Here is a 24,925-nt window from a genome sequence, read left to right as displayed (position 1 = left end):
ATATCTTTGAGGTATTTCGGCTTGTAGCATATATTAGAACTTCAGTCCTTCTTATGGCTGAATAATATTACATTGTATATAACGCGTTGTTTATCCATTCATTTGTTGATGGACATTTGATTGTTTCTACCTATTGGCTATTGTGAATAGTGCTGCTATGAACACAAACATGTATTTGTTTGAGTATTTCTTTTCTTTTCTTTTGATATATACCTAGGAGTGAAATTGCTGGGTCAAATTGCATGTGCCCTTGACTGGAATCGAACCCAGGACCAGTCCGCAGGCTGATGCTCTATCTACTGAGCCAAACCAGCTAGGGCTTGCTCAGATTTTTAAATTATTATCCAAAGGAAGGTTAGTCCACCATTTCAAAAAACTAGAACCTCATTATATTCTTCTGCCTACTTATATATTTGCAATTCTCCATAATTTTAAACAGAAGAATGAGGGGAAAATGGTTGTATGCATGTCTTAATTTTTCTCATCTCATTAATCCGAAGACTGAAAATTAGTTTCTTTCTCTTGACATGGCAGTTTAAAAAGTAAAATGAACAAAAAGGAAAGTTGTCAAAACGTTTGATGTGGGGGGTGGGGGAAGAACCACAACCCTAGCTGCTAGGAAGGAAGGAAACCTGTTATAGGTTTGTTCCACCACATGCGGTTCCTGAGAGTCACCAGCAGGGGGAAAACGTTCTGTTTCCGACGGGTCCCAGCGCATCGCCGCGAATTCCTTAACCCAAGGAAAGAAGGCGAGAGCTTCGGGTACATCTCGGTCGGTGCACGGAGGGAACTGGCCTAGAGGGGTCACTCGGACCGCAAAGACCCCGCGAAACGGAGTCTACCTATTCCCAGAGGCCGTCCCTTTCGAGGCACACGGGTAACTTGTCTGGAACTCCCAGCTGACCTCTCAGCCCCACACTCAGGACTGCAGCAGCTCAGAGCCGCCTCCAAAGCGGCCCCAGCGGCGCAGGCAGGAGAGGCAAACCCTCGTCCGGTTCCCAGGTGAGCCCGTGCCCGAGTGCGAGCGGGATCCAGGTGAGCGTGCGCCCGAGTCCGCGAGTGACCAGGTGAGCCCGCGTCCGGGTCCGGAACGCAACCAGGGGAGCCCGCGTCCAGCCACTCTAGTAGCATCTTGGTGGGAGTCGGGTCGCAGGACCCGAGCAGTCAGTGGGTAAAATGGGTTGAAGCCGAGAACGAAGCCCGCTGGTGGTTCAGGACACGGGTCTGGGCACAGCTGTGTGTTCCAGGGCCGGGGGGCAGGAGATCGAAAAGGACCGCCTCCCACCAAGTGCGCTCATAGGATCACCCTTAAAAATGAGCCCTGCTAATGAGGTGCTGTGTGCGGGAGGGCGGGAGAGTGGTTATTTCATTAATAAGTGCTGGACATGCATCACTTTCTGGAGCACCTTGGCTACACCGTGTATTTGGAATCGGCGGCAGAGCCTGGGTCTGTGCCCCTGAGTTTTTGAATGACTGCGTGGGTAAATGACAGGCGACAGACGGGAAGAAATACCACCACTTCAGGGGATATTTTAAGATTGAAAGTCAGTGGATACTGAAGCAATGAGAGAGACTGGAAAAGGAAAGCAAGAACAGAGAGGTAAGAAGAAAAGATACAGGAAGTCTAAGAAAGAAACCGAGTGGACACAGAGCCCGGTGGATCCCACAGCTCGGTGGGGCGCACAGGTTAGGGGCAGAGCGCTGTCCGGGTGGACATCTCTGAGGAAGGGGCTGGGGGGGGCGGGGCTGGGGGAGGAGCCTGACCCTGAACAGATTTTTGGAATCCGAGGAGGCCATTGGTTAAGAATCCATTGGTTATCACTCGAATTTTAAGGTTATCATGGTAGGAATAAAAACGTATGCAACGGGTAGGCAACAAGTTTTCTTTTGACAAATGATCAAGTAAGATATACACATTTAATTGGATTAGGAGAGAAGTTGTAAGGAGTTCGTGATTTTCTATACCCTCGTGAACATTCACAGAAGATCTCTAGAAAAGCGTTTACTGTAAATAATTAGACTTTGAAATTGGAGGTGTTGCAAAACAGCACAATTATTACCCTGTCTTAATAATACTGTATCAGCATCAGTAGTATGTCAATTATACAGGGGTGGGCAAAGGGGGAGGAGTCTGCAACCAAGGTGGGTGTCCTTGACCAGAATTGAGCCAGGAACCCTTTGGTCCACAGGCTGATGCTCTATCCATTGAGCTAAACTGTCTAGGGCCCTATTCTTGTGTTTTAAAACTTGCCTTTTTATTTGGTGTTTTTAAACTTTGGAATGGGGAGGAAAAGACAGGCTACGTGTCCATGAATCAGACATGGCAATAAAGCCTCAACTATTGGAGAGGGATCCTTAACTGAATGGGAAATAAGAAACTGAGGGGGAAGATATGGTGACCCCACTTGCACTGTGTGTACTATTTCTTCCTAAATGGCGGGGGGTTCAGAATAGGCAGTCAAGCTTAGTTTTGGCTAAAATAAATTAAAAGTATTTTTCTCAGTAAGTGTTTATATGGAAGTATTAAGTAGCCTCTTAATACTTTCTCTTAAGGCCCCAGGGACTGACTCCTAGCATCTTAGAGGCAAAGTACTTGTCACTAAACCTTTTACCTTAAATCTTGCTTTAGTATATTTTATATGGCTCTAAGAGAACTTACCAATTAATCAGCATATTGCTATTAGTTTTATTTTTAAAAAACAGGAAATGTCACATTGTAGGCTATGGGATTCCATCTGTTAGTTGTTCACACTTGAGCCTATGGACACTGGGAAAACCAACTGATCGTTTTAAGTAAGATAGAGGTCCATGGTTTTGTTTGTGTGTGTTTTAAATATAAACACTCTGGAAGCAGGCAGTCCCCTGGCTGGTGTAGCAGCTATTCTCTATCTCCCCAGAAACCTAATTTTTCTCTTTCTTTCTGCTATTCTTATAACTGGAACTAAGGTTTGGCTGCCTGCTGCCACGAAAGCCAAACTTGTGAGACAAGTGCTGGTGTAAAAGGAAGGAGGTTTATTCAAGTGTCAGCATCTCAAGAAGATGAGGGACTCTTGTCCTAAGCCCATCTCACCATCTCAGTCAGGCAGAGGTTTTTATAAGGAGGCAGAGGGAAAGGGAACAAAGAAATCAAGAGGAGGGGTTGAAAAGTTCCCTACGTGCAGGCCGGCACAGTACATCCATCCGGATAAGGACCCTGAAACGGGGCAAGTGATGTGCGGCATCCTGGTCTTCATTATCCTGGTTCTATGTCATCCTGGTTCTACAGTTGGAACTGGGATGACTGAAGGTCAGAGTCTGTATCTTCTGAAGTTAGTTCCTAAAATTTTTATACAAACATGCTGTTTATCTACAAGCTACATATTAGTCAGAGTCAGCATGTACAGAAACAAACCTTTTGAGGAGAAGCCTGGCCAATCCTCAGCTATTCCAGTGGCTCCACTGAGGTGTCAGTCATGTGCATGAAGCCACCTTGGATGGACCTGCTCCAGCTGAGCTCCAGTTGACACAATATGGAACACAAGAACTAAGCCCTGCAAAATTATAGATTTATCAGAAATAAATCACTGCTAAATGGTGCTGAAACACAATCAGTTGGCCCCCCTCCTCCAAAATGCCAAGATAGCCAAGAAGTGAGGTTCATTGGTTGGGCCTCTGGCCTCACTGGACATGGTAGAAGTCTGCTACCCTAGAGGAAGGGGATGGCTGTCTCAGGGGGGAAGGGCGGTAACAGTTGTCCTTAGTCACCAGTCTCCTGGTGGCAGCTTGGAGCAGGAAAGGCATCTCTAGGACCTCAGGAACAAGGTCATATGGGATCATTACTCTTGCCCTTTGGCATTATAGTAGGTCCTCAGGTTACGTCGGAAATCTGTTCCTATGGCGACAGGTAACGTGATTTTCGCCCTAAGTCGGAACCCACCTACATAAGCACCTACGTCACTCACATGGAGCATATACACAGCAGTAATGAAGTGAAACAGTAAAAAAAATTTAAAAGAAAGATAACAATTCCTGACCTTTACTTGTGATAAATAAATAACAAAAAACATAAAGCATATATGTACATACGTCGAAATGACGGAACTTTTTTTTATATAAATAAATGGGAGATGGCGACGTAACCACTAAACAACATACATCGAGTTCCACGTACCCTGAGGACTGCCTGTACTGCAGTTGGACCACCCACAGGGCTCCTGTGTTCATCCTCAGCCCTTCTTCCTCTGCTCCTAAGAGTCTGTGCATACATGACCTCAGGCTGCCTCAGGCTCACTCTCTGAGCACCTTGTGAGCACACAGGTCCCTGATGCTGTCAGGTCACCTGGCTCCTGTTCTCAGAGAAGTCTAATTGGATCAGTTCATCATCCAGCAAGGCTCCTGCAAGGTCATTGCTGTGCTCTGAATTGGCTGCACATCCCATATTCCCTATATCCAGTCAGCCCTGTCTGGAATGGGACATGGACCCTTGAGCTCTTGAAGTCCTGGCTACACCCCTTCCTGGCTGTGACCTTGAGCAGGCTTTTTTACTCTTCACCTGAGTTTTCTCATCTGTAAAACTGGTACCAACTCTGTAAGGTTATTGTGAAGATTAAAGAGAGAGTGCTTGTGAATACTAGCATGTGCTCAATAAATGGTAGCCATAACTGTTACTGTTTTATTTTAACTTACATAAGCAACTGTGTGCTTTCTTTGTGGATTTGATGATCTTGAAAAGTTATACTATCAAGTGATACTTTCTTAGAGTCTGTCATAAAATGAGAATTCTCCACTGAAAACTTTATTTTCACTGATGTTACTACATTTAAAAGTTTAAAAAAAAATACTGTAAAACTTGTTTCAAAATCATGAATGGAGAGAAACATTATCTGATTATGTTGGCAGCAAAACAGCACCAGAATGTTACCAGCAATTGGACCTGAGTTCAGCATCCTCAGTACTTGAGTTCTGGCTAAGAAAGAATTCAGAGGACTGAAATAAAAGAAAAGTAAAAGTAAAAGTTTATTTAGAAAGTCACAGAGATATACAAAATGAGCTCTGGAAGAAGTGAGCCAGCTGGGCTGTGTGGGCTCAGGAATCAAGTTGTAGAGGCAAAAGAAGGATCCTTGTAACTTAGGAGAAAGAAAACTAGGATGTAAGGGCCTTGGGGAAGAAGAAGGGGAAACACTCAAGTGTTCTTCAGAGAGAGTGCACACTGGGGAAAAGAAGATGTGGGGAAAGGGGGAGAGAGAGAGAGAGAGAGAGAGAGAGAGAAGAGAAGAGAAGAGAAGAGGAGAGGAGAGGTGAGGGGAAGGGAGGGTGTGCTGCACTGAGACCTCAAGGACTTTTAAGAGTAGGGATTTTAAGGGTGGTCCCAGGGGAGGATCTCAATAGAATATTCATCACCTTTCCTGGGGTGCCCTTTCAGGGTCATGGTCTCTACTGATGGGTCAATGCCAGGTCAGGGTGTCATTAGTCATTGCAGTTGGTCCTGATGTTAGCCCTGGCATCACCCCCACCTGGCCTAGCTGCTTTTCTGGGCCTGGAGCTGAAACACAACTGAGGCCTAGATGTTATCTCTAATTTGACAAAACTCTGTCTCTGGGGTCAAAAGACTGGAGGTTTTGTTCCTAACATTATCTGATGCAGATCAGAACTCATTGTTCTAGAGGCTTAATGCTTAAGCGAGTGGTTGTGCAAGAGCTTGTATGGGAGTCTATGAGCTGTTCTCTGGAGCCCTTGTGGGGTCTACCCTACGACTAGTGATATGAAAGGTCAGGGAATCTAAACTGCATGACCAGCAATAGGATAGGGCAGGAAAGGTCACCCTGGGGTGAGGTCCCACCCTAAAATTGTCTGTTGCTAGGCACTCAGGGCTTCTGCCTGGTGACCTTCTGTACCTGGCCGATGGGTCCTACTCTGCTCACGCCTATCTAACTGCCTACTACAACTATATACCAAGGGCAACCAAGAGTTTCCCCACGTTGCATGTACCTGGTTTTGCTCTGTCTGGGGTAAGTGGGAGGTTGTGAGTGTGGGCATTTCTCTATGTTCCATGTCACATGATCCCCCAGTGCTGCTTTTGGGTGGGATTTAGACTGCTTTCCTGGGACAAAGGCAGCTTAGAGAGAAAACAGTGAGTGACATTTGGGTGCTTTTGAAGGCACACTTGTAATTTTAACTGTTCCATAGCATCCCTTTGAATGCTTAACCAAAGGTGTGTGTAATCTTTCATGTGGAGAGATCCTTACATTTTTATAAAGTGGATTTTCCCATAATTGCTTATTTAATAGCTATGGGCAGAGATGTTACAAGTTGTTGATGCATTTATTTGATACTTTTTGTAGGTGTTTATAGTGAGGACAGGTTTGCCATTCTGCCTACGATGTGCCTTTAAAAGTACTACTTGCATTATATGTTACTTCCATAAAGATACATTTTTCACAGAGGACTTTTTGCCCTTTCTAGACTATAAAGCATCATATAAATGTAGGTATCACAATAATTCTTTAAGTTGAACACACCCTTACTTGGTTATGACGTTATCTTTTATCTTTTATTTATTTCTTCTTATTTTTATCCTCACCCGAGGACATGTCCGTAGATTTCCAGAGAGAGGGGAAGGGTGAGAAAGAAAGAGAGAGAGAAACATCGATTGGCTGCCTCCTCCACACGCCCCAACTGGGGATCAAACCCGCAACCTGGGTATGTGCTCTCACTGGGAATTGAACCTGTGACTTTTTGGTGCATGGGACGACACTCCAACCAACTGAGCCACAGGGGCCAGGGCTATTTTTTATTTTTATAAGAGGTTATTTGAGCCAAACTGATGACATATGCCAGGGAACAAGATCTCAAATGCCCTAGACATATCTTTTTGTAATACCTAAGGGGCAGGTGGTACTGCATGTAGAAATTGAGGATTGATTTTATGAGCCTGAGGCTGCCACAGGCTTTATAACCATTGGCCTGAGTACATACTCACATCTCAGGGCAGTCTGTTGATATGAGGCAAGGAAAAAAATTGCTTTTTAAAAAAACAATTAGTTTTTCCTTATTTATAAACTCATCTACTCTCAAAGTTCAGACAGGCCTGGAGGGTATGTGACCTCCCCCCATCTCAGAATGTAGGCAACCATTGCTGAGTCTCTCACCCTCCTCACAGCAATTTTCTGTACATGAGCAAACGCATAATTTGTTTCTATTTTAATTCAAATGATGTCATGCTGTATATATTGTTATGGCATTTTTAAAAAACATACATACCTTTAGGTCTAGAATGTACTCTCATGGCAGCATATAGAGCTCCATTTTATTCTTTTCCATTTCTTTTATTGATTGATTTTTTATTTTATTTTTTAGAGAGAGGAGGAGAGGGTGAGAGAGAAACCTCAATTTATTGTTCCACTTATTTATACATTCATTGGTTGATTCTTGTATGTGCCCTGACTGGGGATCAAACCCACAACCTTGGTGTATCAGGATGATGCTCTAACCAACTGAGCTACCTGGCCGGGTAACTGCTCCATAGCATCCCTTTGAGTGGCAGACCATGATTGACTAACCCCATATGACAATCATTTCCAAATAGACTATATCTAAAATTAAAAATTCTACTAGAATTTTTGAGTTACTAAAACATTTTTTTATTAATCCTCATCTGATGATATTTTTCCATTGATATTTTTTTTTTTTTTTTTTTTTTTTTTTTAGAGAGGGAGAGACAGAAAAACATCAATGTGAGAGAGACACGGGCCCTGACCAACCAGGGCAAGGGGGATTGAGCCTGCAACTGAGATACATTCCCTTGACTGGAATCGAACCTGGGACCCTTCAGTACACAGGCAGACGATCTACCCACTGAGTCAAATTAGCTAGAGCAATGTGCTGGCCTTTAAAAGGCTAGAGTAGGGATAGTGCAGGCACCAGGTTTACTGAAGGTGGACATGGTGTAGGGTCCCATCCTGCCATCATCACAATAGAATGGCGATGGCTACCATTCGCACATCCTCCACCCATCTGGGTGTTTCATGGGTCACATCCAGGCCCTCTGGGTGGCACAACTCCAGGGCATGTTCACACAGTGAATGGACAATGCAGGGAGGAGTGAGATTCCCACAGACTTCCACCACTGCACCCTAGAGCTCTGCATTGCCAGGACCCTGGTCCTGTTTTGGTGATAGTCCCTACAGGGCTGCGCCATAACCTCCACGTGTGTGTCTGTTTGCCATCTTTCCAGACTCCACGCTTACTAAACTTTGATCCTCAGTGCCTAGTACAGTGCCTGGCACACAATCGGGTCTCCAAAGTGCTGGCTAATTGAATGAATAAACATGTCTGCAGGAGCTGGTGGTGGTGTGTGTCTGTGTGTAAATGTCAGGCGTTAGGGCTGGCCTTGTGTGGGGCTGCTGCCCGAAGGCTCGGCTGAGCAGGCGGAGAGGTGCCCCGCAGACAGACCTCCTGTCTTCTTCTTTCCTCTACCCACTGCCTCCTAAGGCCTCTCTCTGCTGTCCCCTCTCGCTCTGACTTTATGTAGGACTCACTGTCCTCTCCTGAACTCCCTCCCACCCGCAGCGTGAGGGGCCTTTCCCCAAATATTCTGGGGAATAGCTGTCTCCATCTCACACAAGGGCGAGGGGATGTGTGAGAGGAGACAGTTATTCCCCAGAATATTCCTCCCAGGGAAGGTGGCATCTGCAGGTCAGCCATTGACTTGTGTGTGGTTCGAAAGGGTCTGGCCGAACACCAAAGTGATAGTTTAGAAAAATTGTGACTGGCTATTAATGATTAAAGAAACTAATTGTGTATGTGTGTGTGGGAGGAGGGGAGGGGTGCAAGGTGAATGGGGTGGGGAAAGGAAATTAAATGGACAACAAAAGCCAGACAGAATACCATTTTATTCATTTATTAATTTTCTTCCATTTATTTGTATAACAGATTTTAGACAGGCTCAGGACTCGCAACCTCTGTGAGGTGAAGAAATTCTCTGAGACGCTAAGGAAAGTAGACTCCTCTCACAGAAGCACCCTTACGTGCACCGAAGTCGTGCATGCCATTTAGGGCTTCACCAGTTGCCTGAGACTCCAAGTTCCTTGGCTCTTTGTCTGCAGGGGCGGAGGAGGGAGGATATCCTAGAGGTATCTGACTTCTTGAAAGACTATTACCACATTATAATTACTTTCCCCCTCAAAAGCTAATTAAAGCGCCCACAAAGCATTGAAATTTACTGAGTTGGGTTGAGTCACAATGCATAGAAGAATCTGTTGCCAGAAGCACATGAATGCCAGGTGAAGATTAGAAAAACCTTATAAGAAAGATAAAAGGCATAGTTTTCACTTTGAACTTGAAAAATATCCATCCTGCACAGAAGCAAGTGGCCAAAGCTAAATGTGACAAAAACAAGCGACAGGGGTCAGAACTAGAGTCATAGGCAGCTGGAGCTGGGGGTGCAGGAGGGGGTTAGAAAGTGTGTAATGCATTTACCCTGTGGCATTTTTGTCCATTTATTCCATAATTCCGTCATATTTTCTTATTCTGAACCAAAACGCCCTCTTTATCATCATTTGACAGGGAAAGGCCGTGCACAGTACCCATGCCGGAGGCCACGAACCCCCGTGTGACTGCAGGGGAGGCAGAGGTGAGTGCAGCCGCAAGGTGGGCAGGGAGGCCAGGGAAGCTGAGCGGTCTTTCTCTTGGCGGAGGAGCCGGTTTCCATCCTGAGGTTTCAGGGTCCTCGCCCTCCCAGGCACTGGCTGTGAGCGAGCACCTTCTCACAGAGGCCGGTTCCCTAGGATCTGCCGACTTGCTTTTCTCGACCATCAGTAACCCCTTGACTCGCCAGGGGTTTTGCATGCAAATGTTCTGGATTAATAAATGTCAGTCCTTTACATCCCCGTGTCCCACGTCTTTGAACAGAAATTCCAAAGTTTACTATGTGTCGGACCTTACTCACCTGAATGGACTATTTTGTTTGGGGGCCCGAGGAGTGGCCATTATCACTTTGGGAGGCGGCGCTGGTGGGCTCAGAGCAGTTCCAGGCACTGGCCTGCTTTCCCGTTTGCCTCCTCCTCACAGATCACAAAGGACAATGTGCATCTGCAGACCTGAGGCGGTTTAATGTGGCTGCTTTCTTCAAAATGAACATGTTACGTGCAAAAGCCATCTTTTCATACGATGCACAACACTTTCTTTTTTTGTTTGTATTTTTTATTTAAGTGTTTTATTGTTGACACTATTGCAGATGTCCTCCACCCCCCCCCCCCCCATTTTGCCCAGTTTCCTCCAGCCCCCGCCCCTTCCTGTGGCCCTCCCCACACTATTGTCTGTGTCCCTGGGCTATGCATATATGTTCCTTAGCGAATTTCTTCGCCTTCTTTATCCAGTCCCCCAGCATTCCTCCCCTCTGACATTTATCAGTCTGTTCCATGTATCCATGCCTCTGGGTTTTTTTTGTTTTTGTTTTTTTAATTTGAGAGACGAAGAGAGAGGGATAGAGAGATAGAAACATTGATGAGAGAGAAACATCATTGATGGGCTGCCTTCTGGACGCCCCACACTGGGGATCCAGCCCGCACCCCAGGTATATGCCCTGACCAGGAATTACATATGTTCCCCTTCCCTCATTACCCCTTTACCCCCATTACCCCTTCCCCCATTACCCCTTCTAGCCCAGGTTCTTTTATTTTCCAAGGGCATTCAAACATTGTCCATTGTGTGTACATCTCTAACACAATGCAGTTCTTCAGCCTACCCTTCTACATGGTTGATAGTGAAGTTGTAAAATATGCAGGCCCTGCATCCCTCACCATCTCCAGTTTTTATCCAAAGCCCACCTGTGAGCTGAGCGCACTTTTGGCGACATAATACAAGACAACTGCTCCTGGGCTCTTGGTTCCTGGATTGATGCTCAACTACTGAGCTACACCGGCTGGGCTCTGATTCTGTTTTGTTTATCAGTTTATTTTGTTCATTAGATCACATAGAAGTGAGATCATGTGATATTTATCTTTCTCTGACTGGCTTATTTCGCTTAGCATAATACTCTCCAGTTCCCTCCATGTTATCTTGAAGGGTAAGAGATCCTTCTTTTTCACAGCTGCACAGTATTCCATTGTGTAAATGTACCACAGCTTTTTTATCCACTCGTCTATTGATGGGCACTTGGGCTGTTTCCAGATCTTAGCTTTTGTAAATAATGCTGCTGTGAACATAGGGGTGACAACATTTTCTTAAATGACAGAAAAATGTTACCTTTTCTTTCCTTTCTGCATTATCCATGTCCTTTTATTTATTTTTTAATCTTTATTGTTGAAAGTATTACATATGTTCCCCTTCCCCCATTACCCCTTCTAGCCCAGGTTCTTTTATTTTCCAAGGGCATTCAAACATTGTCCGTTGTGTGTACATCTCTAACACAATGCAGTTCTTCAGCCTACCCTTCTACCTGGTTGATAGTGAAGTTGTAAAATATGCAGGCCCTGCATCCCTCACCATCTCCAGTTTTTATCCAAAGCCCACCTGTGAGCTGAGCACACTTTTGGCGACATAATACAAGACAACTGCTCCTCCACAGCTTCCTTGATATTTTACTTTTTCACTGAATTGCTAGCACAGGGAATATTTGCAAATTAGAGCTTTAGTATTCTGAGGATGATAGTCCTGGAGAGTGCTGTGTCAGTTACTAAGCGGCTGTCTCAGCGGCAAACCCATCCTGTGCTCTGTGATGCTGGGGCTGGGACGCTGCAAACCTCCTTTTTGCTTTTCAAGCTGACACCCGTTAGGCTCCTCCAATAAGGGGCGCTAAATGGAACCAGCAAAAGGGCAGGAGGAAGGGACTTGCTCAGACCCCCGCCCCTGCTTGCTGTTCCTAGGAAAGTCACTCCAACCCTGGCTCCTCACGCTGGCTGGCGGTGACAGTGCCTCCCCTGGAGGCAGCTGGATCCTGTTTGTCATTTCCCAAACCTTGGAAAGTCAGTCGCATCCTGCCCCTCTGAGCAACTCCAGCACCAGCTCCCCAGTGCCTCCTCCTGGAACTCTGAGTTCCAGGCACCCTGGCTGTCCATCCAAGCTCAGAGACCCCAGCACCGACTGGCCAGCGAGCCTCCTCAGGACTCGGGGTCTCAGGTCTGGATCCCCTCTTTCTCTGGGCAGCTCAGAAACACCAGCATCAATGGAAACTCTCGCCCTCTGTGTCTGAGGAGACCAGCCTCCCCTTGCTGGAGAACACTCTCATTAAATGTCCCATGAAATGAAATTCTCTAATAGCATATTATTTTCTGAATAATGCCTTGGGCCATAAGTTGAATCACTGAGGTAAGCATGATGGATAGAAAATAATCTTAGCCTTCCCTTGCTCAGGGGGAGCCCCACATCTTGTCTGGCAGTGGAGCCATTTGCTGCCCTCAGGTACCCCTGGTTCTGAAGTGACCCTGGATATAGTTGCGTGAATACGATGCAACCGTGAAAGGCCTCTTTCTCAGCGCGTTGGCACACACCTCCCAAACAGCTAGTGGGAAGTGTGGCACCTTTGAGAACTTGGAGAAGATTAGATTTCTTCTCGGGCACCAAAGGCTCTATTTTCTTTCTTCCTTTTTTAATGGGTGCCGGTAGCCTTAGAAGATGCAAGGGAGTCCACATGTTATTTATTTATTTATTTTTGCTTCACAACTAGGGCCTGCGCTCCACTTAGGAGAACTGGCAAACAGCCCTACAAAGACCCACTTTTTCAGCCTTTTGTATACAACTGCCCGAGAGAAGGAGGACTTTGAAATGCATTTATTGAAAACTCCACACACAGTCCAACACTCCACGGTCTGGTGGTTCCTGTCATGACTTCTTTGGAAATGAGTAAGTCGACCTTCAGAAAATACGTAGTTCAGCCAGACGCATTTGTTCATTGAAATATTTTGCCTTCGGCTGAGCAGCTCATTTTTCCCTGAGAACCTCTCCCTCCTCTGTAGCCTCTCTCTCCGGACACAGGCAGTGGCTTTAGCAGTAAGAGTCTGAACCTGCTAAGAATTTGACGAGCTGTCCTTTCTGATCTCTGATGTCCCCCGTGGATGCCTTCCCTTAGTTAAGTTTGTTTTCACCAGGCTTGCTGCCGGCAGTTTAATTGGGAGGTGATTCCAGGAGAGGGGAGAGTGAGACAGGGGCGGGGGTGGGGGGCGGAGAGGGTAGAAAACACGGGTGTGCTGCTCCCTTCTGCCAGGACCCAGGGAAGCAGGGGGATGCCTTACAGGGCTGTCTGTCTAAGACCTGAGTCTGCAGTGTCCCTCCACCAGCTTCCGTTGCATTTAGTTGAAGGCTCTGCCCTGCTTTGGGCCACAGGTAGAATGAGGATATTGTGTGAACGAGAAAAGGTGCCGCACAAGCTGGCAGGGCCGTCACATCTCACAGGGACTGTCTGTCCCCTGCAGCTGCGTGGGGTGGACACGGTCACCAGAGGTGAGCAGTGGGCTTTGCAACCACCTCAATCAGACCCCGAGCTCCATCATGAATTAGCATCACTTTCCTCATTGGATATTATTATTCTTATGCGGATAACAATAGTACTTTACCTCCTAGAGTGTTGGGCTCCATCAAGATTAGCTATTGCTGCCCGGCCAGCGTGGCTCAGTGGTTGAGTGTCGACCTATGGACCAGGACATCACAGTGTGATTCCCAGTCAGGGCACATGCCTGGATTGCGGGGTCGATTCTCAGTGTGATTCTCTTGATATTTCTATCCCTCTCTCCCTCTCCCTTTCTCTCTGAAATCAATTATATATAAAATCAAAATTATTTTTTAAAAAAGATTGCTATGGTTACCCAACAACAGTCTCCTAGTCCAAATTGAGTCCAGAGCCCCCTTTTCTCTTTCCAGGCGAACACAACTCCGTGTTTGTAGATTTCTCTCGGGGAAGGCGGAGCCCTGAGTGAGCACACACTGATGAAACTTACCTCCTCTCTCCCGCTGCATGCATCAGGGTCCTGCCACGTAGCTGCCCTCTGCAGACTCCTGCGTGGTCTCCCTTCTCATTTTTCACCCCTGTGCTTCTCCGCCTTCCTGCCCTGCTTGTCCTCGAGGTGCAGAGGGGCTGCGGAGCTCAAGCCCTCAGTGTGCCCTCCTGCAGCTGCTGGCTGCAGTCCTGAGCTGCTGGTGCCACACTGTACGTTCTTCAAAAATTTACTGCAGCCCATTGTGCTTTCTTGAAAATGCTGACATAATGTTTCTCTGACAGAATCTGTAACATTCGAATCCTGGCAATGCTTAGATTAATGCTGACACTTTTGTTGACCCTCAAAATACAGATAAGCTGAAGTGGTTCAGCTAATGTCAGCATTCAGGGGCCTAAACTTTCCAAATTGACTGCAGCCACTCTAGAGCATCCTTACTGCTAGGAAAAGTGCCATATCTTCTGGCAAACAGGGGTGTTTTTCTTCTTCAGATAAGAGGTATATAAAAATTAAGCTACTTTTTTTTTTTTAACCTTGGCTGCTCGGAGCTCTGAGACAAATTGTATGTTCCAGTGTGAGAATTATATTTCACTGTTGTTTCCTGTTCTATTCATCTCCTCTCCTGGATATTTAATTCTTGTTGTAATTATCCTAAAACATAGGTCTTTTTATTGTAAGCCGACTCTAATCCCTTTAGAAGCATTAAGTAGAAAATGATGCATGAATTATTAGAAGTGTCATTGCCCCCATGAAAATACACAGTCACTGTTGATTGTTCTGTCTTCCTGAGTATAACACCTTTCTTTTATTTTTTTAAAATATATTTTTATTTATTTCAGAGAAGAAGGGAGAGGGAGAGAGATAGAAACATCAATGATGAGAGAGAATCATCGGTGGGCTGCCTCCTGCTCACCCCATACTGGGGATGGAGCCGGCAACCCGGGCATGTGCTCTGACTGGGAATCAAACTGTGACCTCTTGGCTCATAGATCAATGCTCAACCACTGAGCCACACTGGCCGGGCCTGAATAGAACACCTTTCAAAGCCAGGATTCCTAAAGCCTTTTCTATAAGACACTGGTAGTTCCCATTCTATTAATCGTTTAATAATTTTGAAGGCATGGGGTATTTCAGTTGGGATGTGCTTGGTTGCAGGTGACTGAAAAGCCCATCTACTGCATAGACTTGAACATTAAAGGAGACTCTCTGGGTTTTGTGACCCACGTGTCTCATGAACTCTGGGGGTAATTTGACCGAGGTGCTGCCTCTGGTTCTATTTCTTAATCTCTCCTCGCTCGGCCCTCCTCTGTGTTGTCTTTTTCTGAGGCTGCTCCCCTCAGCAGAGGAGGGGACTGCCAGCTGCCTCTGATGAGCCTATCCCTGACCTAGATGCCACAGCAAGGGGACTGGGAGTACTCGGAATGCCGGTGCCTGCGACCCCACCCAACTGTCCTCAGGGGCAGCGCAGGAGGGTGGGAGGTGGAGTGGAAGATGGAGGGAGGTTTAGTGCTCCATCTGACAAATGAAAAGGGAACAAGGAAAGGACTTTGACCTACCATGAGCAGAGCTTTTGTAAAACTGGGGATATGCATTTATGTGGGATGGACAATGCCAGATTGTGTCTTGTTGGGCCTGGTCATTTCTATGAAAACACTCTTTTGTTGGCCTCCAGAAGAATTTGCTTTGGGTTGTCTCCAGAATGGGCAGGTGGGAAGCTTACTACAACAATATTTCTTTTTTTAAAAAAAAATTTTTTTTAAATTAAATCTTTATTGTTCAGATTACATTTGTTCCTCTTTCCCCCCCCTCAACTCCCCTCCTCCCAGTTCCCACCCTACCCTCCGCCCTCACTCCCCACCCACTGTCCTCATCCATAGGTGCACGATTTTTGTCCAGTCTCTTCCCGCATCTCCCATTCCCCTTTCCCCCCCAAGAATAGTCAGTCCATTCCCTTTCTATGTCCCTGATTCATTATAATCACCAGTTCATTCTGTACATTAGATTATTTATTCACTCGATTCTTAGATTCACTTGTTGATAGATGCATGTTTGTTGTTCACAATTTGTATCTTTACCTTTTTCTTCTTCCTCTTCTTAAAGGATACTGTTCAGCATTTCGTATAATACTGGTTTAGTGGTGATGAACTCCTTTAGCTTTTCCTTATCTGTGAAGCTATTTATCTGACCTTCAATTCTGAATGATAGCTTTGCTGGATAAAGTAATCTTGGTTGTAGGTTCTTGGTATTCATCACTTTGAATATTTCTTGCCATTCCCTTCTGGCCTGCAAAGTTTCTGTTGAGAAATCAGCTGACAGTCGTATGGGTATTCCCTTGTAGGTAATTGAGTCTCTTTCTCTTGCTGCTTTTAAGATTCTCTCTTTGTCTTTTGCTCTTGGCATTTTAATGATGATGTGTCTTGGTGTGGTCCTCTTTGGATTCCTTTTGTTTGGGGTTCTCTGCGCTTCTTGGACCTGTAAGTCCATTTCTTTCACCAGGTGGGGGAAGTTTTCTGCCATTATTTCTTCAAATAGGTTTTCAATATCTTGCTGTCTCTCATCTTCTGGCACCCCTATAATTCTGATGTTTGTACGCTTGAAGCTGTCCCAGAGGCTCCTTACACTATCTTCGTATTTTCGGATTCTTTTTTTATTTTGCTTTTCTGGTTGGGTGTTTTTTGCTTCTTCGCATTTCAAATCTTTGACTTGATTCTTGCGCTCCTCTGGTCTGCTATTGGGTGTCTGTATAATATTCTTTATTTCAGTCAGTGTATGCTTAATTTCTAGTTGGTTCTTTATCATAGCATCGAGGGTCTCATTAGATTTCGTGAGGCTCTCATCAAGTTTATTGGCAGCTTCTAGCACATTATTGCAAGCCCTCAAAATTGCATTTTTTAGCTCTATATCCTCCATTTCTGTCATGTTTTTTTGTCTCCGCATTTTTTATGCTTTCTTGGTGCACCCCCTTTTGGTCTTTGTGCGCAGTCTTGTTCTAGTTAAGCCTTGATTGTTGTAGTTAATACTAGAGGGATTTGACCACCAGGCCGACTGGCTGTGAGAATCAGCTGTGTCTGCTGCGGGAAAACTTCTGTCCTCTGGAGAGGTGCTAATCTAGCCTTTGCCTGAGGCGATCCAGCAAATGGCTCTGCGCAGGGCTTGGGTGGGGCAGGTCGCAGGGGATCAACAGGGTGGGCGGAGGGAGCAGTTATGGCTGCTCTCAGTCCCATTCCAAGAGGCTCTGCTTCTCAGAACCCCAGCAACCGCTGCAAACCTCGGAGAGAAAGCTGCCCTCACGTTCCAACTGATGCCAGACAATCCCGCTTCTCCCGTTTGAGTCTGAGTCCCTAGAGACTCGCCTGGATCTGGAGCTCAGAGTCTGAGACTCCCTTCTGATTGAAAACGACAACCGCGCCCTCAGCCACCAGCCCGCTTTGCGCGCGCACCTCCGCACCTTTATATTTTCCACACTGCGCCTCCTCTGAGCCTTGGTATGCTGTTGTCTTTCCTTCTAGTTGAAGAGTCTCTCCTCAGCCAGCCTTCCTATGGTTCTGGGTGATGTCCGTACAGTCTTTTAGTTGTATTTTTGAAGTGGTTGTTTGCGGCAGCAGTCTCTGGTGTTTACCTATGCCACCATCTTGGTCTCTCCTAAAAAATTTTTTAAAAATTGATTTTAGAGAGAAAGGGAGAGGGAGAGAGAGAGAGAGATAAACATTAAAGATGAGAGAGAGTCATTGATCGGTTGTTTCCTGCACGCCCCCTACTGGGTATTGAGCTCACAACCTGGGCATGTGCCCTTGACCAGAATAGAACCCAGAACCCTTCAGTCCACAGGCTGACACTCTATCCACTGAGCCAAGCCAGCTAGGGCCCTACAACAATATTCCTTAATGTGACATGTCTCTACTGCAAGTTTGTAGTTGCGTGTGTTTTTTTAAACATATTTTTATTGATTTCAGAGAGGAAGGGAGAGTGAGAGAGAGAGAGAGAAACATCAATGATGAGAGAATCATCAATCAGCTACCTTCTGCTCACCCCACCCTGGGGATCGAGTCCAAAACCTGGGCATGTGCCCTGACTGGGAATTGAACTGTGACCTCCTGGTTCATAGGTTGATGCTCAACCATTCTGCCATACAGGCCAGGCGCAAGTTTGTAGTTTTATAAGGTCCATCAATCAATCAATAGCTGGTTTGAGATTTGAGTTTAGTGCATTAGAGGGGAGGTTGGTTCCACATGCCCAGGGAGCAGACTGGTGCTTGATTCAGTGTACCCACTAATTGCTTTCCTCTGGAAAGATCCTAAGGGTCTAAATACACTCCTGCAGAGAATGCTCATAAGGGGTTCTGGACACCTTTTCATCTTAATCAGCCAAGAAATAGTCGAATTCTTTTAAGAAAATATGCTTTTATTCTATTTTTATATTTTCCTCTATCTGGCTGACACTTATGTCTGAAGTAAGCAATTATTAGAAGGCTGTCAGAATTTATGGAAAAAAAGAAACCCCGTGAGTGCATGCGCAGACACCCGGACACACAGATAACTTTCCTTACCTTGGCAGCTTTTCCCTGCTGGACTGGAGGTGGGACAATGGCCTCTGTCAATGCCTTTTCCCGAGGAGCGCTGTGGCCTTGCGTTCCCCTGCAGAGCTATGGGCTTGGCCGTATGCCACGGCACAGACAGCGTAGGGTTCGCAAGTAACATGACCCAGGTAGAAGAATGGGCATCTTGACTGGTAAGGATGGGCCATGCTCCAGGAGATAACCTTGCCATTTCTGAACCCAGATTCAGATGTCGTAAGAGACAGTCTGCTGCCGGGTGAGGCCAGGGCCCCTGCATCTCACTAGGGTTTGGAGCACAGTATGAACTTTATCGGCAGCTGTTCAGTAAAGGAGGGTATTCATGCATATGGATGTGGTGACAACTGTATGTTTCTGTGGCTTTGTCCTCAGCGAGGAGAACCAGACCAAGGTGGCCTGAGGCACGCTAGCACAGGTGCTCCAGGTGTGATCATTTCGTAATTACTGTCCACTGCTTAACACCTCTCCCCACCTGTCTTCACTTCCACCTGAAAAGGCAGGAACAAGGACATCAAAGGCCATTTGTTGAATCCTGTATGTTTTTTTTAATATGTGTATTTTTTATTGATTTCAGAGAGGAAGGAAGAGGGAGAGAGAAACATCAATGATGAGAGAGAATCATGGATCTGCTGCCTTCTGCACGCCCCACACTGGGGATTGAACCTGCAACCCAGGCATGTGCCCTGACCGGGAATCGAACCATGACCTCCTGGTTCATAGGTCGGCGCTCAACCACTGAGCCATGCCAGCTGGGCAAATCCTGTATGTTTTTGGTGATGGCACAAGACAACTGAGTGACCGAGGACTGTTTCTTGCCCCGAGAAACACTGCTGCATGCCCATGCCAATAAATGCAAGCCCCTCACCCCCCAGATGGAGCCAGTTGGTGGCAGTGTGTGCTTGTGCTTCTGTGAACTTAGCCACAGGGCTGCCAAGGATGACAAGGGGAGGACTGGGAAGGGCAGGTGGGGGCTGGGGAACCAGACCAATGAGGGGCTCTCCCTCAAAGGGAGTGGTCAACCATTCAAACTACAAGGTTCGCAGTGGTTCTCAACCTTCTGGCCCTTTAAATACAGTTCTTCATGTCGTGACCCAACCATAAAATTATTTTCGTTGCTACTTCATAACTGTAATGTTGCTACTGTTATGAATCATAATGTAAATATCTGATATGCAGGATGGTCTTAGGCAACCCCTGTGAAAGGGTCGTTCAACCGCCAAAGGGGTCGCGACCCACAGGTTGAGAACCGCTGGTTCAAAGTTTGGTGGGTTGATTGGTTCCAAGGCTCTGGATTGATCTGGCTGGGACATGAACGGACTTGAGGTTGAAGCGGTGGTTCTTGGACCCCAGGGTGTTGATCAGGGCCCTGAGGCAGAAGCCCATCCTGTGAATGTTGTGAACACTGGGATTTCTAGAAAGACCCTCCAGTAAGGAGATCTGCCTGGAAGAGCAATTTCAAATTTACCACGGCCTGGTCTTTAGCAAAAGCCGGGAAGATTACTCAAAGGCTGTGGGCTCCATCCACAGCTCAGCTGCCAGATGGAACTGGCTGGGCCCAGCATCCTGCAGAGTTGCTTTCACCTCACTGCAGTGTCGAGGTCAGGCCATCCGCTGAGGTTGATAAGGACATTCACTATGTGACACGGTCTTTGCTTCCCAGGCACCCTCAGGAGGAATGTGACCCACTTGAACAGGAAATTGGCACTTCTCATCACGAGACTTATTTTCATCTTAAAGACACTGTGAACCTGGTAATTGTCTTCTCTCAGTGTTGCAAGTTTCTTAAAGCCAGCTGTCAGCAGTGAACCTGTGTATAGGTTTTATAGTATGCATTTTTATATTTATGAACTCCTCGCTCCATTTTACACCTCTATCCTTGTCTCATTCTTTCTTTTTTCACCTCCTTTTTGTTTGTTACCTTGATGCATTCGATGTATCCTTTACGTTGCCCCCAGTGATGTGCTAGAAACTTTGTTAAATATTCAGGAATTTTATGTGTCCCTTGCTAGACAATTGATAGATTGAGACCAGCCACAGTGGGAGTATTTACACCATGGATATAGGCAGACACTACAAAATAAGTCTTTTTAAAAAAATTTTTTTCCTTCCAAAGAGCTAGTTTACCAGCAAACCACTGTTTAATCCTTTCTGGAAAAGGTAGAGTCTTAATCAATATGTAAGAGTATTATGAAATTATCTACCTTATTTAAGTGATATATAATTTTAAATCTTAAGAGCAGTGGCACTGTTTTGGGTTGAAACACGTTTCAAGAGTAAATAAATTTATGAGGTTGGGTTTCATCGCCGGCAAGGGAAGAACAGGATTCATTCTAGAAGATGCCTTCTAGGCAGCCTGGCTGTCGGCAGCTGTTCAGTAAAGGAGGGTATTCATGCATATGGATGCAGTGACAACTGTTTACGTTTCTGTTGATCACACTTTCAGTTGTGCTCGGCTAGAGCTAAGATTTGGTAAATCTAGCAGTAATAGAAGCAGGTTGATATCCCATTCAACGTGGGATGGTTGCTAAGGGAGCAGTCAATGCAAATTAGAAGTAATAATAGCTCTGGTTTAAAAGGGCAAAGAATTAGGACTGGGAAGGGGAAATGACTCCCTGCAGAGGACAGGGGTTTTGCAGGGACAAATGTGATGCTTGCTCTTCCTTCTGCTTCTGCCCTGGACAGAGAGCTGAGAAGGAGTGGACGGAGCAGAGGACAGGGGAGCTGCAGTCACTGCAGGCAGGGCCTGGCCGTTCCAGCCTCCACTGGCCATAAAATAGGTTCAGATAGACACGAATGCATGTTTGTGACCCAGAGTTGGCAGCCTTGCAATCATAAACGTTGGCAACAACAGGAAAGAGAAGAGAAGAAAAAATCTCTGACAATAAAACAGCAATTCCTAGGCCACAAACAGTGATGCGGAAGATGTCTGGAAAGTGCCCCGAACCTGAAGATCCCAAGGCATTGCAATGGGATGGCTCATCGACCACGGAAGAGCTCATGGTTACTGCATCTACTGCCTAAAAATAAAGTGCTAATAAGCCATTTAATTCTCACGACAGACCCAGAAACGGAAGCACGGATGGATGACGTCGCTGCCCAAGGTGCTCCGTGAAGGAGAGAAGGAGCCAGGATTTGTGGCTCTGCTCTCAACTGCTCAGGTCACACAGAGGAAGGACTTGTGTGGATGGTGATGGTGTGAAATGCAGTCATCAGGCCCAGGGAACAGGTAAGTGAAGAGTCAAGATGTAAGTAGCGTGAGAACAGTAAAAGAGAGGCCAATGGCAGATCGAGGGGTGGGGACAGGGCAGGGCCCAGTTCAGGAGACATACAGCCTTGAACCAGAGGGAGACAAAACCCACCTAGAAAACCTAAACAATCTGCTATCTACTGGCCAAATAGCACCATATATTCAGGCCATTGCTGAGCCTCCACATGGTTAACGGCAGCTGCGCGTGTGGATTTGAGGGGCTGGGGGATTAGTGAAAAGGCTGGCCAGGGCTGGCCCTCATCTTCCTGTTAGTAGTTCTGTGTTCAGAGAGAGCCCATGCCGGGTTAGGGCAGTTTCTTTAGGGGACCATGCTGAGCTGTATGTTGGGATTATCGACCTGTAATCCAAGGGGTGGATTATCCTATAGGGCAGCTGGCTGGGACAGTCGGGAGCAAATCCCTAAGAGCACTGAACTGAATCTTAAAGGAGAAAAGGGGAATGTCTGTGCCACTAGAACAGGATGAGTGCTGGAAACTTGGTTGGCTGAGCACAGCCTTGGTCCTTCCTTGTGAACTCCATCTACTTACTCCTGCAGATGGCAGCTAATGATCACAGAGCACCAGCTGATCAAAACCTTGGTGGATTGATGGTCAAGTGCAGCAGGTCCTTGATTGACATTGTTTCATTCAATGCCATTTTGTTATAATGTCGATGAGACCCTTGGGGACTTCATTCTCGTTTATAACAATCTGCCTATGGTAAATTGTTTCATTATAGTCATTTAGCTTAAAGTCACAGAAGCTATTGGTGATGTGAAGTGAGCACTTTCTATAATTCTTGATTAAACCATCACACAAACATGCCAAGGTCCAGACTTTGTTTTGTTGGAGGAGATCTTGGCTGCTCCTTGGACGGAGCCCTGACTTCTGCTAAGTGACTCTGGTGTTTCCAGATCCAGCAACACTGAAGGCGAACTCTGGCTTCTGTGCAGTGAGCTGGAGGGTGGCAGCATCCCCTCCCAGCTTCCTCCCACGTGGCCCATGTCTTCACTGAACACTTTTCTCTCTCTGTTTTAAGAACAGCTTTATGAGATACCATTTCCACACCATAAAATTCATCTGTTTTAAGTGTATATGCAATTTAATATTTTTGTATATTTATCGGTTGTATATATACAACAAATGTAATTTTAGAATATTTCCATCACCCCAAAAAGGAACCTCTTTGCCCATTTGTATTCAGACCCCATTCTTACCACCAGACCCAGGATACCACTAATCTACTTTGTCTGAACAGGTTTATGTGCTGGTGAAAGACGAGATGTTTTGCAAACATAGTATTTGCCCTGCATCTGGGGTGGAGCAAACACAGACAAGTTGAGTATTTTTACATGAGCTGAGGTTCAGTCCCATAAAATTATAAATTTTATAACTTGACATAGTTAATGTGCTAAAAGATAGAATTAATTATCTATTGCTTATCATCTTTGAATATATTCTATCAAAGGTAAGAGTCCTTGGCTGACTTGAAGGTCCAGACTTTTGTATTGCTGGAGGATTGTAGAACAGCCCATGAAAAGTAGGATGAGTACCTATTTTTTTTTTGTTTACCTTTTTTTGTTATTGTTGTTACTAATCCTCACCCAAGGATATTTTTTCCCTTGATTTTTAGAGCGAGTAGAAGGGAGGGAGGGAGAGAGAAGGAGAGAGAGAAAGAAAGAGAGAAACAGTGATATGAGAGAGACACATCGACTGGGGCCAGTGATTGAGCCTACAACTGAGGTACATGCCCTTGACCGGAATTGAACCCACAACCCTTCAGGCCAACACTTTATCCTCTAGGCCAAACCAGCTAGGGCTGTATTATTTCTTATATGAATGCCCAGTGTTGGCTTTAGTATTATAATGCTACTTAAATACATAAAAGCTTCTATGCAGCTATAAAGCCAGAACACATTTCCAACCGAATATAATAAAATCTACAAAACCAATAAAATTCAAATTAGTGGCATCAATTTAATGCTGTGAATGATGCTGTGATGCTGACACTAAATTGCTGCTCACAAAGTAGAGATGATACACCGCCACAGAGCTTGCCTCCCGCCTTCGTTTGAAACCGAGATTTCTTTTCTTACAGCTTGAACTTTCTAGGGAGCCAGGGAGCAAATGGGCAGAGGCCTGGGACCCTCTTTAAGGACCCCCAGCTCTGTATCTTTTTATTTAAAGGGGAGAATGATGAATTTTATTTTTATTTTTTAAAATATATTTTATTGATTTTTTACAGAGAGGAAGGGAGAGGGATAGAGAGTTAGAAACATCGATGAGAGAGAAACATCGATCAGCTGCCTCCTGCACACTCCCTACTGGGGATGTTCCTGCAACCAAGGTACATGCCCTTGACCGGAATTGAACCTGGGACCCTTGAGTCCGCAGGCCGACGCTCCATCCACTGAGCCAAACCGGTTAGGGCCCAGCTCTGTATCTTAATAACATGCATCTTGCTGGGACATGGCCCTGACCAGCTTGGTTAGCTAGTTTTCTGCCCTTAGCAAATAGGTGTGTGCGTGTGGGGTTCTTCTGCAGGCCTAATGAGAGGACCACAGAGAATCTGAGAGTCAGAGAGAGATTGGAAAATTATGAAAAGCAGATACAGAAACTAAATATTTTAGCAAAAGAGGAAAAGGCACAGCGCTTCTGAGAAATCCACAGTGTGACTGCACAGCACAATAAATAATTTTCATGATCATGACCCCGAGCAATGAGTGGAATGTTGAATTAGGCTGAGACTCTCATGTTGAGGAAGACCAGTAGTTCATCTGGGCCCTTTGGCTTTGCCCTTGAATGAGCAAGCAGACTTCAGTTAGCTCTAGACCTGTGCATTGTGTGTGTGTGTGTGTGTGTGTGTGTGTGCGCGCGCGCGCGTGCTGCGATGGGGGAGGGAGACTGAATTCTATGACATTCAGAACAAATGACTTCACACATGATTAATTGTGCCCCCCACACGCCCTGCACTCAAGGCTGCGGTAATTGCCCCATTTCAGGATTTGGAGGCGGCACATCTGACCTTCTAGTTTTCATCTCCACACCTCTTCATGCCTCTTCTGACAGATAATTACGGCTGAGTGTGAGCATCAACAGGAAGGCAGACGTCTTACCTTCATGTCGGGCACTTAATGAGCATTTTAAGGCAAATTATTAATAACAGCGCTCAAGAAAATGAGATCAGCCAAAGCTTCTG

The 24,925-nt window shown here is 45.8% G+C and overlaps 1 long non-coding RNA gene across 1 annotated transcript; it reads left to right on the top strand.

Annotated features, from left to right (window-relative positions):
* The first annotated feature begins 9,037 nt into the window (after nt 1–9,037).
* LOC139014670 (uncharacterized) lies at nt 9,038–22,632 on the top strand. Its single transcript, XR_011472259.1, has 5 exons — nt 9,038–9,110; nt 9,544–9,610; nt 12,644–12,819; nt 21,540–21,706; nt 22,284–22,632. It is a non-coding gene; the product is annotated as an uncharacterized lncRNA (long non-coding RNA).
* Nucleotides 22,633–24,925: the final 2,293 nt, after the last annotated feature.

Source organism: Myotis yumanensis, unplaced genomic scaffold (assembly GCF_028538775.1).
Source record: "Myotis yumanensis isolate MYYU_CA2020_CCGP unplaced genomic scaffold, mMyoYum1.0.hap1 SCAF_7, whole genome shotgun sequence".
Taxonomy (NCBI): domain Eukaryota; kingdom Metazoa; phylum Chordata; class Mammalia; order Chiroptera; family Vespertilionidae; genus Myotis; species Myotis yumanensis.
Note: the sequence above shows the minus strand (reverse complement) of the source record. Positions and strands in the feature narration are given on the sequence as shown.